This window comes from Osmerus eperlanus, chromosome 18, assembly GCF_963692335.1.
Source record: "Osmerus eperlanus chromosome 18, fOsmEpe2.1, whole genome shotgun sequence".
Taxonomy (NCBI): Eukaryota; Metazoa; Chordata; class Actinopteri; order Osmeriformes; family Osmeridae; genus Osmerus; species Osmerus eperlanus.
The window spans coordinates 5,541,328-5,557,268 of NC_085035.1; the positions used below are offsets into that span (position 1 = coordinate 5,541,328).

General features: G+C 48.9%; 1 protein-coding gene across 1 annotated transcript in view; it reads left to right on the plus strand.

The window, feature by feature from the left end:
* Positions 1–15,941, plus strand: part of dcc (DCC netrin 1 receptor) — a 132,568-nt gene that overhangs the window by 70,494 nt on the left and 46,133 nt on the right. The window lies entirely within an intron of this gene.

Below are 15,941 nucleotides of genomic sequence, written 5' to 3' on the forward strand. Positions count from 1 at the left end.
GGCTTACCCAGGTGGTGCAGGGGGACTACAGAGGGGATGGCTGCCTGTGTGATTTGATTCATGTCCTTGTCGCTTTATTCGTTTATCAGCATATGGGTGGGGGGAGATCCCGATTGGATCAAGTGTCCACATGCAGGCGGGGCTATGACTGCAGGCGTGGAGGTAACTCAATCCGGAACGACACTAACCGTAGGATCTGATAAAGTGGTGGCGATTCAATTACAGCCGCAGATAAAATGTCGTTAGAGTGACACTGTATGAGTCAACTCCGGGGGTTTGTTTAGCGCATCTGGTCTTTTATGTTGAAAGTATACTGTAGCAGAATGCGGTACATAAATGTCCTGTGGGATGCACATTGAACTGCAAAGACACTGAGTGTAGGGTTCGGTTCAACGTGTAATATCATTAAACGAGTGTGCATGCATCACAAATCTAAATAAGGGGTAGAAATTCAACAAAATATGACTGCTGGCTAAAAAAATCATGACTTCACGCCATTAGGGGCTTGAGATTGAAAGGAATGCTGTTGGGACGAACTTGAGGGGAAATATTTTTTTCTTTTTGAAAATTATAATTTTGCTTTTTGAAAAGGTCTGTTGGTTCGTCAAATCTCGCTTGCCTTCAGTTGGGTCTCGTTTGTAGCATGTACTGAAGCTACAGTACATAGTGCCTAGTTACTTAGCCGGCCATATTTCTGTCACAGTTGTTCCCCGCAGCCTGCAAACTTTATTTTATTGAGCCTCTCTTCCCTCTGTCCTTTGTGGAAGTTGAAGACCTTTTAATGACTGAAACATCAGTCAGACTTACGTCCATTTCATTAGGAATTTTTTCATTAAGCCTGTCACACAAAAAAACGTAGAGGGAAGTGGGAACCAATTAGGGAAGCTGTGGGACTCCACTGCTACTGTCTTAATCTCGCTCTGGGAATGGACGGATCATCCTGGAGTTGTTGTTTTTTTTTTTTTCTTCTTCCCTCCTCCCTCCTTTTTTTTAATCACTTCTCAGACACTCAGCGCGGCGCCTCCCCGGAGCCCGGCGTGAGAGCAGCCCAGATGGCGCCGCGCTGAGTGTCGAACCCGACGACCAAAAACAATCAGCGCGGCAAGAGGGTCGTACGGTGGCGTCCGGCTACCCTCGCTAACCGGAGCCCCCCCCCTCAGCGGGCTCCTGTCCGCCAATCACACGTTCCCGTGTGGGATCACAGGGGGGAGGGTGTTGGGGGTGACTGACTGTGTTACCCCTGACGATGCCAGGCATCCTGATCCTAGGTCCCCTGGATCCCTCCCCTCCCCACATCCGCCCCCACCTCCCCCATCCTGTGTTCTCATAGCAAGCCCCTTGCTCCTGTCACCGCCTAACAAAAGCTAATAGAGTTAAGGATCGCTGCCTTTATAGAGAGCAATGCCGAGCCTTGATGGACACACAAAAGCCAGCATGGGCCACTCTCTCATTCCTGAGCGTGTTGATTCCATCTACACACAGTGTTAATTACCTTCTGGGACGTTACTTGGTCTCCTGGAAAGAGAGAGAGAGAGAGAGAGAGAGAGAGAGAGAGAGAGAGAGAGAGAGAGAGAGAGAGAGAGAGAGAGAGAGAGAGAGAGAGAGAGGGGGAAAGTGCATCCCATGTGCCCGTTCCAGTGAGAGGGCACATGTGAGGAAAAAGATCACAGTAACACATTGTGTTTCGTAAGATGCGTGCGCCTTTTCATGGTGCATTAGCCGTCTATGGACGAGACACTTGAGATGGCCTCATCCAGGGAACTCGAGTCAAGAGGCCATGGTCGGTATCCAGGCCCGAGTCCCAACCATCATCAGCCTCACAGCTCTCCACTGGATCATGTTTTTCAATGCGTACTTCAATGCACAACAAGGTCATTAGCGTAGCGGTGCCATCTTTCCGCTGCGTCTGAGAGAGCGCGAATGGAAACGGGATCGTGTGACGAACGACATGCATTTGTTTCGAGGCCGTTTATAGCCGAGACACGTCGAGGAAACTTCAAAAAGCTATTTGTATTTACTGGCTCGGTCCAAAAGGGAATCATTACTCACGGAGATCAATATATCCTACCCTGTCAATAGACAGCATCTGTCCATGGGCAGGTCTCCTCACCTAGCCATTCACAACACGATAGATTAGATGTCATCTGAAAGGTCTGCCCACTGGCCAACAGGCAATCTGCTCGGCCCACGCAACACATATATCTCCCGGGACGGGCATTTTGAACCCCAAAGCACGGCTGGTCACGTGACCCTCTCTGTCAGCTAACGCACCTCTCTCTTTGTTTAGGAGACTTCACGGTAGACGCTGTGTCGTTTGATTTATACACGGCTGGCAGATTTGAAAGCAAAAAAAGCATTTTCTCGTACCTTCAGGGTACAGGGACACACACTTATCACGGCGAAGACAGTTACTCTCATCTTCCAGAAATGTATTTTCGAGAATTTTTGATGTGTTAATTTTTGAATGTAGGAGTATAAGGCGTATCTTTTTTTTACAGCACACCTTTATTTCCACTTTTAGTACGCCGCTGTACAGAAGTGCTTATAACGCCCACCTTTTCCTCAGCCTGAACCCCAGACTGTAAACGCCCCATAATCTTTCCGGAAAGAGTCAGTGACACCTGCACTCACTCTGTAATAGCTGCTTCTCTGGTGCCCGGGGATTCATTCATTACTGTGAAGAAGGTTGGTTGGCTGGTTGGCTGGCTGGCTGGCTGGCTGACTGGAGTTGCACTGAGCATTGAGCTAAATTAGGATGATTCACTCTGTGTCTCACTTCTTTTACTTATCTCACTCTTGCTGCTCTCTCTCTCTCTCTCTCTCTCTCTCTCTCTCTCTCTCTCTCTCTCTCTCTCTCTCTCTCTCTCTCTCTCTCTCTCTCTCTCTCTCTCTCTCTCTCTCTCTCCCTCTCTCTCTCTCTGTCTCTCTGCCTCGCCAGTCCCATTCTAAACAGCCTCACGTCTGCCTGTCACAGTTGAGCAGATCGAACGCAGGCGCCCAGACGGGGAGGGCTGGAACGAGGGAGGAAGTGAGCGTGATAGAGGGAGAGAGAGCGAGCAATGGGGGGGAGTGAGGAGAGGAGGAGAGCATCAGACAGCCCGAGAGGGAGGGGGGGGAGAATCTATAGATGAGGGGGTGGGGGGGGTGAGGAGGAAGGGGGGGGGGGATAGGATGCAGGGCATCAGCACCTGATTACAGCAGCAGTCATAGCTCTTCCCAATCCGGCTCCTGGGACCAAGATCCACTCCTGGTCTTAGAAGTGCTGGCACTGCAGAGAGCATGGGTGCTGTGGAGACTATAAAACACGCTCTCGGCATACCGAGCGGAGAGAAAGAGAGAGATGAAGAGGTGGAGAGAGAATGGAAGGAGGGAAGGGGGGTGGGGGGGGTGGCTGAAGGCGTTGAGGGGCCTCGATTGGCTCATTTTAGCGAGGCCATCCACCTGGCTCGTCCTCCTCTTAGTCACCGAGGGGAAAGCCCGAACGACAATCAAAAGTGGCGCTCACGAGAGCCTCTCGGCTTGTCGGGTCTGAGAGACTGGAGGGCGTCTGGCCCCGCCTCCCAGGGCGGGGCCTGACGGCCGTCCGCCCCGGGGCCGGATGTGCTGACGGCGACCGCGGGAGGGCGTGACAACAGCACACAGCGGCGGCAGTGACGAACGCACCAGGCCCGCAGGCAGCATCTGTAGGAGCTGAGCGCTTTCGACTCGTTGTGGGTGCAAGATCCCATCGCGGCACCCCCCCCCCCCACACACACACACACACATCCCCCCCCCGCCATCTCCCCGCCCCCTATTTGATTTATACACACTGCCTCAGGAAAGCGCATAAATTGCCCTAATCTGCCCAAGCTATTCATCAGTGTTCAGAAGGGCCGTATATCCAGCCTCTTTGGTGGTTTGCGGTGGCGGGGGTGGTGACGCAATCACCTGCACAACAGCCCCCTCTGCTGGCAGAGGCAGTAAGGGGTACCCCAAGACCCATTTGCTTTGCTCCATCCCCCGAATGAACACATGTACTCCCCTACTCCACCTACCCCTAAAACATTTCTGCCAGGAGGTTGAAGAAGCTCGCAGGAACCTCCAAATCCCTCGTTTCTAAGCAGAAGGTTGCTTCTGGCTCCTGCACTGGGCTCGGTCTGGGGAAGACTGACAGATAAAACACCTGTACCTTCAACATCCGCCCCTGTCAAAGTCTATTATGCCCCTCTGACAGGGGCTGAAGCAGATGTTAGATCTCCCGTCTCTCCCCTACCCGCCATGCCGCCCTCCAATCTGCTGTCGGCAGTGCTCTGGCCAGGGGCCAGTTATCATCAGACTGCTAATAGTGCCTTTGGATACTGCAGAAGGTGCTACAAACTCGCCACTAATTCAATCAGCCGTGGCCAATGTGGAGAGCATTAGTGGGGCAGTTCTGGCCTGATTGCAATTCTCGCGAGGTGCGATAGAGAGCCGTTAAAAGTATAAAGTCCCCTCCGTCCCCGGGTCCCTACCGGCAGGTCTCGAGCAGTATTGGAAGCACGTCCCGGTGGAACGGCGCCCTGAGCAGTTATCGGCTCGCTAGGCATGCTGGGATTCGTCTTGTGGCTGTCAATGCGGTGGGAGGGGCTCCCTGGCCCCCGAGCAGCTACGGTATCTCTCAGCCCCTTTTCTTGAAAGGAGGCTCATCGGCAGCCCTTATCTGCAGCCATTTGGCTCTGTGTCTGTCCTCGCAGAGAGGAAGCGAGACGGGGAGAGAAAGATGCAGGAAGAGAGAGAGAGAGGGAGATAGAGAGGGGACGAAGGGAGTGCCCGGAGAGACAGAGAGAGAGAGAGAGAGAGAGAGAGAGAGAGAGAGAGAGAGAGAGAGAGAGAGAGAGAGATGCGAATCAGAGCCCAACTACATCTGCAGTCTGGGAACCACCCCGACGCCCAACAAGTCGACATGTCCACCGGCCTCTCCTCTCCGTCCCTCCCCGCCCTGCCCTGTCCGCCTCACCTCATCTGGCAGCATCACGGCCGCTCCGACCACACCGCCCCTTCTAGCATGTTCTGGCCATACGCTAAGCTCTCTTTAAGTCTTTTTGGAAATTAGATCAGTTAGATGCTCGTTCCATTTTTCCGCCCCTCATCCATTTAATGAATCGCCCCCCCCCCGACTGATATTCTGTATTAAGGCAGCTTATCCTTTTTTCAGTAACAAAAGCCTTCTAATACTCCCCCCTTCTCCCCTCTTCTACCCCGTCTTTGTATTTCCACAAGCGTCAGATTAGAAACGATAAGAACATCGTAGGCTGTCTCCTGGGGAACATTCACGGAATTTTGTTTGGGATGCAAATAGCTTATCTGTGAGTGACAGGATCAAATTGTCAAGTCTCCTCAGCCGATCCTCTCCCTCGCTCTTGTTTCTCTCTCTCTCTCTGTTCGTTTTTTTCCGAAGCCGTCCCCCCCTCGTCTGGTTGTGGCTGAACACATGCCCTGGCAACTCAACTGTAATACGGTATGAATTATTAAGACACGGAAACTTCCAGATGATTTCTACCGTCCCGGGTCATGGGGAGTGTACTGGGTTAACAACGGTTGTAGAGCTACTTGGACTACTCAGTGGAGACATGACCTACTCTGGAGGTGTCATGGTGGAAATGGTAGGTGGGGATATAGTATTCACTTTTACCCTTTTGTACGCAAAGGTCTAATTTGGAAATGTATGGAATGCCATTTATCTTGGAGGACAGAAGATGTTTCACCATTACAGGGCTGAAGGAGCCATTACATTTTCCATCACCTATCCACTATGTGGTTGCGACTGGTCGAGTGCATTGAGAGAGGGTTCTTGAGACAGACGATATGGGGACGCCTGAATATATTCTGTATTCTGAGTGTGTTTATCTGAGATCACTCAGTGACTTACTGATCTTTTGGGATCCCTCAAGTATATACATTTACATGCTGCCTGAGGAAACCAAATCATTAGCTTTTATAGTTATGACAATACATGAAGCTGGGGTACATGAAACATTTTGGATAAACATAAAACGTGGGCTTTGATTTGCAATATATTAGATATGTGGTTTTATCATCTCCCTCTTGCTTTATCCACAGAAAATGACCTTGGTGCATACTTACAAACCTCTACCTATCCATATTTAACAGGAAGCCTTTTGTTGCCGTTTATCAAGATGTACGTTTTTCTCCTCTCCGTCTGTCTGTATTGAGTGAATAGCTCAAAAGATAGGAAAGAAAAGAAAAAAACGAACCTAACCCACTGAAGATTGTTGACATTTTGAGAGCTTGTGTCTTGCGGTGCGGGTCTATCTGGGTCAAGCTTTCGGAGCTACCAAGGTCCCAGGTGGAGCCGAATTTGACATACGTAACAGAACAAAGAGCTCGTCGGAATGGACTGAGGATCCCATGTCGAACTCCAAGTGGAAACAGACTCGACAAATCCCAGACAATTGGGCGAGGCCTCTCACAAGGGACCGGGAATGCTCATGCCTAGACAGAGAACTCAGATGAAAACAGACCACTTCATCATCAAGGTACTTCCACCGAAAACAAAAGACTGTTAAGTTAGGGTGCTTGATAAAGACATACTGCACTCCTTGGGAGGAGCTCTAGGGAGGTGGTGCGATGCCAATAACAGCCGTCAAGTATGAACCTGAGGCTGGCTATCTGGCAGATTCAGTTTAAAATTGGTTGGATTTTTAACACAAAGCAGTCTCTGGCCCATAGCACTTAAGCTTTGCGGGTCAATAAATTCAAATGTTGGAAGCCCAAAGGGTTTTACTCTCTTGCTTTGTTGCACTGGCTTCTCGGAGTCTTGTTCATAAAGCTGTCGAATCCGTTGGGAGATAGACTTAGTAAACAACACAGAGATGGAAGCTGGGAAGTCCAGGCTTTCATACCTAACCTTCACTATACCGTAAAGCTGCGAGTATGGAAAATTAAAACCATGAATCTCTCAAAGCACATTGAGAATCGGGTTCCATTCAGAAGCAATGAAATCTGTTGTCCTGATCATTTAAAAGAAGATGAAAGAGCACCCATGAAGTTTTGTCTGCTATACTGCACAGTGGACTTCAATCAATATGTACTCTGCTTTGTGTAAGTGGGTTTTATGTTCATCCTAATATTTACATTTACATTTTACATTTTTTTAATATGCCATTGCAATGAACTGGCATCGACCTTCAAGATGGCCGCTGCATCCTCTGCGTCCTTCCTGCATTGCAGCCTGCGTACCCTGTGTTTGGCCAAAGAGGAGCACCAAAAATCCTTAAGTTAGATCAATTACCAGAGTGTTTGGCAGTGTCCGACCTGTCTCTCCTATTTTGTGATCTGCAGGCTTTTAGAGAGAGAAAGGGAGGGAGGGAGGGAGGGAGGGAGGGAAAGAAAGAAAGAAAGAAAGGGAGGGAGAGAGAGAGAGAGAGAGAGAGAGAGAGAGAGAGAGAGAGAGAGAGAGAGAGAGAGAGAGAGAGAGAGAGAGAGAGAGAGAGAGAGAGAGAGAGAGAGAGAGAGAAAGAGAGAAAAAAGATGGTCTCTGAACGACAGAACCACAGTTGGACTGAATGTATGGAAGTAGTTAGTGTGAAGCTAAATGAAGGGCAACACAATACAGCAGCTGCCCCAGCTGATAATGTTCCTCTAATTCTGGGGAAGTGTTCTTCCTGGGCCTTGGGACGCTAATTCTACCTGAGGATTTGAATTGCCTCATGAGTGGTTTTCCTCTCTGAGCTCTTTGTTGAGCAGTTTTCGTTTTAGGGTCCCCAAACCAAGAGAACATACCCAAACAAACAAAACAGGAAGATAAACTAGCAGGACAGACAGGCAGACAGACAGACTGACAGACAGACAGGCTAGCCAAACAGGCAGACAGACATACAGACCGACCAGGAGGCAGACTGGCCAGGAGGCAGACAGGTACTGGACAGAGGCAGACAGATAATACAGCAGGCAAAGATAGAGGAAGCGAAAGGAACAGATAAAGATAGAGAGCTAGGGAGCGAGATTGAACTAGGAAGGGGGGGTTGGGGGAGGGGGGGGGGCAGTTGGGGGGTTGGGGGCTGCAGGGTGTACCGGTATCATCAGTATTCCTCAGGCGACATCGCCGCTGTGCGTTATTTTGATTATGAGTCGCTGATGGCTGCCGTTTTGCCTGTGTGCCCACCAGCCCTGTATCCAGGATCAGCCCGCTCGCTAATGCAAGGAGCTTCTCAGGCAGGTGTCTCGGGCTGCTTTTCATATAGATGGATGTGGAACTGCCTCGCGGATGCCATCGCAAAAGAGGTGCTGCACCGTGAATTATTCATAAAACGAGCCGTTTTGGGGGGGGGGGACAAAACAATGGGAGCGTCCTTCTGACAGTCACTGTCACGGAACCCTCCGTGGGTTCTCGGTGCTAACAGACGATTGGCCACAGCGGTGGACGGATGCTCAGAACCGCTCCCCCTCTCCCCCCTAACAGTCGTTACAGAGTAGTTACCGATTTGCATCCTCTTTTGCCTTTGTAGCACAGCTAGGGTCTGTCTGGTTTTGGCTTCGGACCGGAGAGCCTTGTTCACAGGCCTGACTGCCTCCCCGCGGTGCCCCTTGGCTAGGTCCGAATGTTGCGTCAATGAGGCTTCGCTAACGTCCTTTCCGAATGCCTGAGTCATCTCTCTGTAAATGTGCGAGGCAGTGGCATTTCGAAAGTGGGACAGTGGTTGCTTCATTCCCAGCTGCCGCCCTATTATAGCCCGCTGAGCGAGCATAGCCCCCGGAAACTGGTATTTAGCATTCCCAGCCAGGGAATCCTGACTCGGATGAATTATTGACACCTGCGTTAATTTGTTCTGTCATCCATGGCTGCCTCAATGAACAAGTGTTGATTCTGCCCCCCCCCCCCTGCTTCCACAGGTCACACTGCCCCCCATCCCCCCACCACCACCCTGCACCCCCACGCATACACGACGCACAAACACACCCAGAAAACACACGTACACCCACACACACACACAAACACACACACATGCACTGCCTGCCAGCAGTACATGTAAATATATCAGTAGCAACAGGGGTGATTGGCAGTCATGGTTCAGTGTCTCCCTATTTTCTCCTTGGCTGATGCAGGAAGAATGGCAGAAGAAAAAGGGAAGGTTGGGGGAGAGAGAGAGAGCCCTCGCCATAGGTCAGACGTGACAGATCTGTATTCTATGGTGAAGTTCTGACCTTACTTGGACCCTACTCCCCCTCCCCCCCCCCCAGACGAACACAGCCAAACCATTCCCCTGACGCTCCCCCACTCCCCTATGCCCCACTCCTTACGCCCGGTGTAAGTTCCGACTTTGACTAAACTGGGGGGGGGGGGGATCTGGGTCTGTTGCCGTGGCAACACAGATCTCTCCACGCTCTGCTCTGTTATTCATGAGTTAGTCTTGTTGGATTGCTGTGAGGTCGGGTTGGGAGTATTGTGGGGGTGGGGGGTGTGGGGGGGTGGGAGTGTCTTTAAAGAGGCGTGTGGCCTCCCAGTTTAGGTGAGAGGAAGAAAAGCTTGTGAGGTGTTGTGCCGCGCTTTGGTTCCCTGCTCCAGTTTGGCGTTCCCCTGGGCGACTCCGTGGCGCGGCTCGGCGTCGCGGTTTCGAGCGCCTTCATTGTGTCTGGTTACGGCTGTGAAAGGTTAAGCCAAGAGTTAGCCTGCCTCCCAGGCATGGGTGCCCACCGACGGTGATCACTACATCACCGTTAGATTAATGCTAATCGCATTTATATTAAATTCTCACATGTAGCCTTTTTTAATCCAGTCTGATGATTTGGTGAGAACCGCAATAGGAAAATTATTTTTCCCCCCGAGCTGTATGTTACAAAAACGATTGTAGGAGAACGTCCTGCCGTATTGCCTTATTAAAAAGAACTCCTCTCTTTTTTTGACAGCTCATAGATGATAATATTCTTTCTTTTAGGATTAATGAGGATTGTGACCTGGTTGGTACGCTGTCCAAATGATTATGACTGGAAACTTTAGATGTTGGAACCACAACTAGACTTTATTTTGTCTCCATGTACTTTTAGCCATCTCACTTCCTTGGCGTGAGGGCCAATGAAGTGCTCAGCTAATTGCGCTCACCCTAACAGTCCCCTAAACAAGCATTGGATGGACAGTTGCTGAATGCTATCATTGACACCCAGTGAAAATCCCTCCCTGCTTTTTCCTGGAGACTCAACCCGGGGCATCACTGTGGTAGAGTAGAGACTGTTCGGCGGAGGGAAGATTTGGGCGTACCAGAGGTCCCTTTTGTGAGGAGATGTGAGGCGTAACTGGTGTCAAGAACATGGCTCACTAAAGCGTTCGTTCTTTGGGGTTTCCGCTCCATTACTCCTTGGTTAGCACCATCACCCAATCAGATTACATTCACGCTTGGGCGAACACGTTATTGTTATTGTGTAAATGAGACCGGATTTTCCTCCGCTGGCTGGGGAATGGAAGAGAGGGGATGTGGGCTCACATGACAATGGAAGATGTGTTGCATGTTGATTTGAAGATTACCATCAGGTTCCCTTCTAAAGAACCAGCGTATCTAGTCCTATCTTCACCCGCAAGCTTATGGTTTTCTTGACATGCAAGGCAAGTTATCTAGCACATTTGGCGTAATGGTGTGAGAAAGGAGCGAGAAATGAACATAATGTCTCCAATTTCAGACATTTTATTTGAAATATGTGCTAAGGTGGAGATGTTCCAAAAATAATGGGGCTAAACTAACTGGAACCTTACCTAATGGTGCTTTGGTGTTTATGAGTAGTGCAGTGATTGTATAGAGCTGCTTTCATCTAATTTTATTCAATTTCTTTTCTCTTCAATCATGATATTTATATCCCAGAGAGAGAAACCGGGGGAGAGAGAGAGAGAGAATGAGGGCGAGAGACATAGAAAAAGGAGCAAAAGGACTGAGATGGAAACTTAAAACATATAAACATAGCAAGAGTGGGAGAGAAATGGAGAAATAACCAAACAGAGGGTCGAGAGAGAGAGAGAGAGAGAGAGAGAGAGAGAGAGAGAGAGAGAGAGAGAGAGAGAGAGAGAGAGAGAGAGAGAGAGAGAGAGAGAGAGAAAGAAAGATAGACAGAAAGAAAGAAAGAAAGAAATAAAGAAAAAGCAAAGGATAGAAGATGTGTGAGGGAGGGTGAGGGTGAGAAAGGGAGAAAGAGAGGGCATCTCTTTGGTCATGGTCAAGGGTGAGCGGTGTGTGTGCCGCTGCGATGATTGATCAGACCGCTCTGGGATCTGCCACTCACACAACGAGGGGATAAACCCCGCCGTGAAAATTCTCATCATCCCGGTGGACACGGCTAAAGCACAGAGAGCTCAACAATATGGAGCTCTCTCTCTCGTCTCCGTCGTCAAGGCAAGACGTGGAACTTTCCCCGCAGTTACTACAAACACTGCCATACAGTGTATTAGCCACGCTTATACACTCACATTTCATGGATTTCACACTCTGAAGACAGTGTACCATTGGTGATAAATAGCTTGCATGTATGTCTGTTCGATATTGTTAGAGTATGCACTGATCTGCCAGTGTACTTACAATAGGGAGTTTGAATTAGGGGAATGCATGTATTCTACAGATTTCTTGGCTTATGTACAATGCTATTGTTGGAGGGCTGGCAGGAGAGTTTGGCCAGAAATAGACCTATAGACAAAGACAGACCTTCGACTTTCAGCTCCAATTCCTGCACTTGTCTTAGCCAGATTGATTTAGCTCCATCTTAATGACCTTCTCTCCCGTTCTTTTTTTTCCTATTCCATTAAAAGCATATTTGTCGCGGGCTTGATAATAGACTATGACAAACTCTGCGCGGCTCTGTCTGTGTGCTCGCCTCTGGCCATGTGGGTGGGGGGGGGGGAGCGAGACAAGACGAGAGGAAAATATTTCTCCCCCGTCTTCCATTTTCACTCTGTTTTTTTTTGCGACGTCCTGCTGTATCGATTCACGGCGGAGGAGGGGGCATTCCGCGAAGCTGACAGGTTTCCCCTAGCCCAGCTTCAGAAATTGATCCCGTCTGTGATAGAACACCTCACTATCGAGCCCTTTATCATCCACTGAACAGGGACAATTATGTCGATGCTTGAATGGGGGGAAATTGGAGAGAAAATAGGCGTGGGGGCCTGAAAATGGGGCATCGAAACGCACCTTTTGAGTGATGTGAAAGAACTCTGTTTTGAAATGTCCCTTCATTTAGTCTTCTCAAACCTATTCCATGGATTCTAATTACACAGTTCATTTGACCACATAATCTACGTTTTTAGTCTGGTGTCTTCCATTGATTTGAGAACACAGTATTATTATTTGGAACCCTAATGCTGATAGATTTGTATTGAATTTGCTATTTTCAGGATCTCAGTCAACACGAGCAATATCCCGACGTGTCAGATTTTATCAGCAGCAGCATTAGAGCTCAGATTGGGTCAGAAGGGACACGTTTGTTTGTTTTGATGCAAAACAATTCATGTCAAACATCTGTTCTGAATACAAGTATGAACCGCATCGGGTGGGACTTAACTGAGAATTTATACAGAAGAGATTAAACCACAATCTCTTTTTAAATAGATTGTAATCCCTCATATGAGTTTGCAACTTTTGGGTTCAACTTCTATCTGTCCTCCGTGTAGTAAAAGCCTATACGTACCGTTTTCATGCTGGCATCGTTCGAAGTGTATTTTTGGTGACCTTTTTCGGATCCAGATCACTGCAACATTTAAAGCCCTATCATTAACTCCAAATGTCTCAAATTCTATCATTTAGTCAACCCGTCATTATTTCCCTAGGATGTGAAAATCCGAAGCTAGATTCTGAAAAAGGCTCGCTTACATTGTTGGGTGACAACTTTGGATTCTGAATACAAGACCAGGTTCATATTTGTTTTCCAAAGGGAGTGTTCCTTTGCTTGAGTGAAGTAGGGGTCCTGGGACTTTTCCCTATGAAAGAATCTCCCCACACATCTTAAAGAAATTACTACTTAAACTAACGTGATGGTCTTTGAAGTATCACAAACCTTCCAAGCTAAAAATGGCTCTTTCATGTGCATTTGTCAATTTTCCAAACACACGTTTGTGGGGGTTTGAGCAGGAAACAGATGTCCTGATGTAGACTTAGTCAGCAGCAATAAGCCTGCCACATGCTTGTCGGCCCCCCCCCCAAAAAAAAAGTTAATATTGCTCACACAGTTCAGGGAAATGTTTACCTGGGCCTGCGCTTGTATGCTGTGCTTCACAAAAACAACCTAATTGTACCCTCTCAGTGCCTACACGTGGGATTCATTAAGATGTAAGACTAATAGAGAGAGAGAGAGAGAGGACAATAGATCACTAGATTGGTACTGTATGTGGAACCGAGTTTACAGCACACCCTTCAAATGAGCCCTGAAATTGGGTGGAAAAAACCCTCCGGCTGGAATGACAGGGGCAGTCTGGGTATTTGACACACGAGGACAAGCGAGTCTGGTACTATGGCCTGCAAGGGAGATGGCATAGAACGTCTAAAGTAGACCGCTCAAAAACACCACTTTCTCAACTGTTATCTTTCTCCAATAACCTTGTGTGTGTGTGTGAGAGTGAGTGAGTCAATGCATGTGTCTGTACGTTTTCCACGGGAGAAGAGAGAGAGAGAGAGAGAGAGAGAGAGAGAGAGAGAGAGAGAGAGAGAGAGAGAGAGAAGAAGAACAAGGGAGCTATGTATCTTTGGGGTGTAAATATTCTGTGAAGGTTTGGTTGCGATCGTCCGTTACCATGTCCTTGCCAGACACGAGGGTGTGAAGGTAACAGCCTCCACTCCAATCACTGACCCAAGATCCCCTCCCGTCTCCGTCGGCGACCGAATCCCACCATGATGAAACCATTAAGGGGGCTTCTCCCCCCCCCCCCCCCCCCCCCCCGTTGATTAGCTACATTTTGGGTTAGCCACGGCTAATGAGGCGCCGCCTGCTCCCATTACACAGGGGCGGGAAAACGACGTATAATAGCAGTGAAATGGAGCTCTCTCTACCCTCTTTTCTGGAAGGCTCCAGATGTGTGTGTGTGTGTGTGTGTGCGAGGGGGCGGTCGGGCCGACAGGGTCCCAGGCATCTGGACTACAGCTCTCTCTCTCTCTCGTCAGGAAACCAATTGCATGAGTGTTTGAGTGCGGTGTGAAGGTGAAAGTTATTTAACTAACCTTTTAGTGTCCTGGTGGATGTATGAATTGTGTGTGGGGGAGGTGGTAAGCTGGACATTGTATTCCGCTACACTGGCACTTTCAGCTAGCAATCGTCTAGAGGTATTGTCACAAGGAAAGCCAGCAACCTGCATGCAAGCACATGGCCAGACATGGTCAGGCACCAAGGGTTTTTACAAGGTGGAAGAGTGAGTGTGTGTGTGTGTATGTGTGTGTGTGTGTGTGTGTGTGTGTGTGTGTGTGTGTGTGTGTGTGTGTGTGTGTGTGTGTGTGTGCGTGCGTGTGTGTGTGTGAGTGTGTGTGTGTGTGTGTGCATGTGCGTGTTCATTGGATGCATGGAGGAGAGAGCATGAGGTATTTCGCTTCTGGACGTCATTTGGGTCTAATGGTGCCTTTAACTACAACACCACTATTTGCTTTGAAACACTTAGTCTATCTCAAGCATAGGCCTGGTGCAGGTAACAGGAGATTGAACCAAACCCGTTAGATATCCAACGAAAGCCAGCTTATACCAGCTACAGCACCAATGGCAAGCTGAATACAGATGTGACAAATGGACAAAATTTACGAAAAAACCTGTACCAAATTGTATGTGGCCTGCTTTTGTGTTGACTAACAGTTTAGAATTTGAATTGGGAAACAAGGACGCAACGCAAGACAACCCGAGGGAAGTAGCTAGATGCCTGCCTCGTAGAAACTGCCTGACAACGTGACAACGGACATGTTTGAATTCTATTCCTGAAGTCCTTGCAGGTAACAAGCTGGGAAAGGAAGCTATTGTCACCGTACTTGGTCCTTGTCAGTTCAGATCTCGCATGCTCGAAGTGTTCAAAACGATCACTGTTTTGTTATCACGTAGCCTTTGCAGTCCTTTCATACCGAAATCTCCGGGCAAAGAACATGCTTCTTCTTGTCAATCCTGCTTGGTAATAGTGCCTCTCGACTAACAGTAAGAAGTGTTGGGGTCAGAGGAGCAGTTTAGAGCAGGATTGACCAGTCGAGGAAAGAATCCCAAACACACAGAGACCATGGCAGCCTCCTCGTGACCTCTCCGACAGCTCGGACAAATTGGATTTTTCTCACCACAGTGTCAACAGTTAAAACGTCCTCGGAAAATAGATGGGACAGGCTATGCCAGGTTAAAACCTCCTCGATTTATACATCGATATAAATATAGACATACAAAACCATTAGAAGATACGTTTCAGAGTCTCTTTATATTTTCGGTGAAATCTGTTGATGTTGGGTTACCTGCAGTATCAATGCACCGGTGTGGGGGGGGGGGGGGGAGGACGGCTCTTTGGTGAGTTTAACACGATGTATCTGCACATGACACCTATCCCCCAGTGGTCACGGTGTGATGGGCTGAGGGACTGATGTCAGGCAGGGCTGTTTCTGCCTCGCTGCATCATCCCAGGTGTGAAAAAACCTATCAGGTCATCTCCGGACCCCCATCCTTCCCAGAGGCCTTCACAGACTAGCGCGCACGGCACAGGGACGCCTCCAATATCCAGCCTCCCTGTGCTATCATTCAGCAAGTGTGCCCAGGCGTGCGAAGGTGCAAAAGCACGTAATTGGCTGTCGTTTCCGCGTTGGAAGGTGTTTGGTGTACTGCATACTTTGTACGGTTAGCGCAACCAGCATCCAAGGATGTCTTCTTGTGACCAGGATTTCATTTAGCTTACATCTGCTGCATTTGGCCCATTAACCGATTCCAGTAATGCTTTTGATCCAGAACATTACTGTGGCCGCTTTCATGTAATGATCCCACCTCTCAAA